Source organism: Formica exsecta, unplaced genomic scaffold (assembly GCF_003651465.1).
Source record: "Formica exsecta isolate Colony F162 unplaced genomic scaffold, ASM365146v1 scaffold419, whole genome shotgun sequence".
Lineage (NCBI taxonomy): Eukaryota > Metazoa > Arthropoda > Insecta > Hymenoptera > Formicidae > Formica > Formica exsecta.
In genome coordinates this window covers 161,226-165,109 of record NW_021851429.1, presented here as the reverse complement: position 1 = coordinate 165,109, position 3,884 = coordinate 161,226, and the positions used below count along the sequence as shown (strand labels likewise).

General features: G+C 30.6%; 1 long non-coding RNA gene across 1 annotated transcript; it reads left to right on the top strand.

Annotated features, from left to right (window-relative positions):
• Positions 1-426: 426 nt before the first annotated feature.
• On the top strand, positions 427-3,564 carry LOC115240139. The gene is made up of 3 exons (XR_003884743.1): positions 427-485; positions 966-1,135; positions 1,956-3,564. It is a non-coding gene; the product is annotated as an uncharacterized LOC115240139 (long non-coding RNA).
• Positions 3,565-3,884: the final 320 nt, after the last annotated feature.

Sequence of the window (3,884 nt, the reverse complement as noted above, 5' to 3'; positions counted from 1 at the left end):
GCGCCAAAAATATGTTATTCCTCGTGTATGTAAATTGAGTTTATTAGACGTTTTGGTTTGAATATTGGACCATCTTTAGTAACTGTGTATAATATAATAAATATAAATAAAATCGGAATATAAAAGAGATTTACATAAAAGAAGTGGACGTACGTACTTTGACAAAATAAGAATAATGTCAGGAGCGAGCCGCACTTGTCAACGGTGACGGTATTAATAATGTGTGAATGTGAATTTTCAAAACACAAAGGTTAACGATCGAGATGTAAACAGACATATATAATATTGCGGAGACCTAAATTTTTTTAAGTTGTCTATTATTGTATCTCCGCAATATTATGTTCGTCTGTTTACATCTTGATCGTTAATCTTTGTGTTTTGAAAATTCACATTCACACATTATTAATACCGTCACCGTTGACAAGTGCGGCTCGCTCCTGACATTATTCTTATTTTGTCAAAGTACGTACGTTCACTTCTTTTATGTAAGTCTCTTTTATATTCCGATTTTATTTATATTTATTATCTTGTACACAGTTACTAAAAATGGTCCGACATTCGGACCGAAACGTTTAATAAACTCAATTTACATACACGAGGAATAACATATTTTTGGCGTCCCTCACCCAGCGCATTAGCTCTCATCTGCCCGTCTTATTATTTATTTGTTAATATTATTTTATATTTAGAGCCTAATATACTAAATTATCTTTTAATAAATTTAATATTCTTTTATATAAAATCTTCTCTTTTATTTCCTCGTGTATACTATATAATATATTTCCTTATGTTTGAAAATAACATTACCAAATTAAAATAGTACTAAACGCAATGTAATTAAATTTTTGTAATTTAACAATTTTAAAATATAGATATAATTATTTTTTATTTATTAATATTTAATTCTGATACATTTTATTCTTTCATGAATTACGTCTCATGAGTAGCGTTTAATTGTTCTGCAGTTTCAGTGACGTGTACTTCCCTTTTCTCATGATATAAAGGAAACCATCTCGACGTCAAGAAAAGTGCGCCTGAGCTTTTTTTAATAGCGAAAAGTCGCAGGCATTTAGCGGAGGTGTTTTGCGCGAACTTTTGTCAAGAATCGTACGTCTTCCTCAACAATGCACAGCCGGTATTCCCGTTTCTTAAAAAATGAATGCTTCCCGCATTTCTCACGAGTAAATGTATCGGTCCGTGTACTTAATATTTCCTCAGTTGTGACCGTCGTTATTTGCCGAATGCAATTACGCGAAAGCCTTCGATGTTTTTTTCTCGCGAGTAAGCATCATAAATTGTTCGACGATAACGATGCTTTATTATGCATTTATGCAGTAATGTTGCTGAATAAATGCAGAATACATCCGAGAACACTAATAGTCTTTTTAAAATATGAATATAGTGCGATCAAAAACCAAAAACCCTTATCCTATCATTTAATTGTTTGTCATTGATTTATTATCCTATGAATATATATTTTTATATAAATAAGTAATTACTGTTATTTTACAATTTTAAAAACAATGATTTTTAACTTTACTAATAGAAAAAATTGCGCAAAAATGCCTTACAATTACCATGATTTCTTCTATTTCTTACATTGAGCTCCAATTTTAGTATCGTACGTGCAATTTATGAGACATGATGAAATAAATGGGCGCCATTTACTATAGCATGCTGCGTTGCACGCTCAATAAGAGCTCATAAAATAACTCATAAATACGATTTTTATTGGCTAAATAACATATTGATTTTATTTTCAACTGTATTATAAAATACGTCTCTTATTTTTGTGAAGCAAGTAAATATATGTATGTTTTTGATATATTTTCATGTCAAATGTATATATATTTCAAATTTTTCTGAAACTGGTATTTGGTACGGTCTCGTTTTATCAATTGATTTTTTTTCTACGTATATGCAAGTATCGTTTTTATTTATTTATTTTTTTTTAGGTTGGATCCGATTACATTTTCAAAACTAGCATTTTGATACGAGTGTAACGCGAGAAATAAAGAAGAATAAAGAGGAACAGATACATATAGATGTACGGTTTAGATATTTCCGAAAATAGGAAATTGGTATATTTGTACAATATTCCCTCGGCGTTCCGATCGTTCAAATGATATCTTTTAATTTTGAATAACATATCATTTGCCGCGTCAGTCACGCAATATTTCGGTGAAATGGATTTGGGAAACCGCATTGTTGGAGAAGGGCACTTGTGTGAGAGTATGTCTGTATACATTTGTACACGCGTTGTTGCGAGGAAGCAACAGGGTGTCGGTAGATCTCTGCCGCATTTGTAACACCTCTGGAAACGTACACCGGGTGCTCGCATAATTTAACATTTGTTCGATTATTTTATTGTTACTCATTGTCAGTTACTTTGGTGAATATTTTATTTGTTAACAAACTTTTGTATAATTTTATACAATTTTGTATAATTTTATCGCCTTTATTCTAAAAATAATTTTTTTTTTTTTAAATGAGAGAATAATGCCTTTAAAGAAGGGTCGAGACGATGATGTCCGCTGACTTAACACATTTAAGAAAGGGGTTTTAAAATTACATCATAAAGCAGATACAAAAGCAAGAGAACGACTCGAAACTTTTTGTCTTTAATATAACTTCTCAGAGATGCACATGAAGGAAGATAGCTGCTTGATATAATTATAATTTATGCAAGTCATAAAAGGTTAAACATACTCTGAGTAGAGGAGAAAATTGTGAATTTAAGTAATAAAAAAAAACGCAGATATATCTTGTGGCATACTGCCGGATTTAGAATTAATTCCCTGTGCTAATGTAATTATTTCTTAATCTTCGTGAATGGTCGAGATTTCATGTGCCACATAAACTTCTTTGGGATCTCGTCTCGAGATCCGAACGTGCAAATACGAGCGCGAATATTAAACCGCGTTCTGTTTAAGCTCTACTTATTTCCCGTGTCTTTAAAGCGAGTCATGATGAAAGTCGCCATGGAGAAAATTGCTGCAATATTGTGCCCGTGAGTAATGTTTAACCGAGATAGAAAAAAACATACTCTTTTACTATCTACATGAGCAAGTTTCACAAACAAATTTTTTCAAATTATCCAAAATACAGCAATTTTAATTCCCGCGCGATTCAACTTTTACCACTCGTCCTTACTCGCGGTATTTGATAGTTATCCGTTTTATTTTATGCCAAAAATCATGTACGGTACATCGTGAACATATATCTGTTACAATTTTTGTAAATCTACCTCTCTCAAAGTTATGAAACAGAAAGTAATGTAGCATTTACCAATACAATGCGCTAAATATTTGATCATTGACGAACTTAAGTTAATTAACATCGCAATGCAAAGTATTACGTGATTATTCGTATTTGCGCTGATCGTAATTAATCGTGTTTTTGCAAGTGAGTGTGAAAAAATGTCATGAAGAAACAATAAAAGATGAATAAGAAAGAAAAAAGAATCGGGGGGAGATTTCAGGCGGCAACGAAACATAAAGTGAGCAATACATTTTTTTTTTATTTGAGATTTTTTTATTTGAGGTGTGTAGTAGATTATTTAAAATCATCGTGTAACATAACACATATAAAATATTTATATTTCGACATATTAAATACGACATATTAAAAATATATTTCAACATTGTGTTTAAAATTTATAATTATTTAAATTATTTATGAATTATAGATTTTTATTTATTATATTTTCAAAAGTTTATATCTAAAAAGAATTTGTATCTTTCCGGTAATTATGCAATTTATTTTATTTAAAATTTAAATAAAAAACAAACTTTTTACGAAGAAAATTTTTGCATATTTTATTTTTACGGCAACGCCCTAATATCTCGCGTCAATTAATGGAGAGAGGATTGCCGAGATTTCGT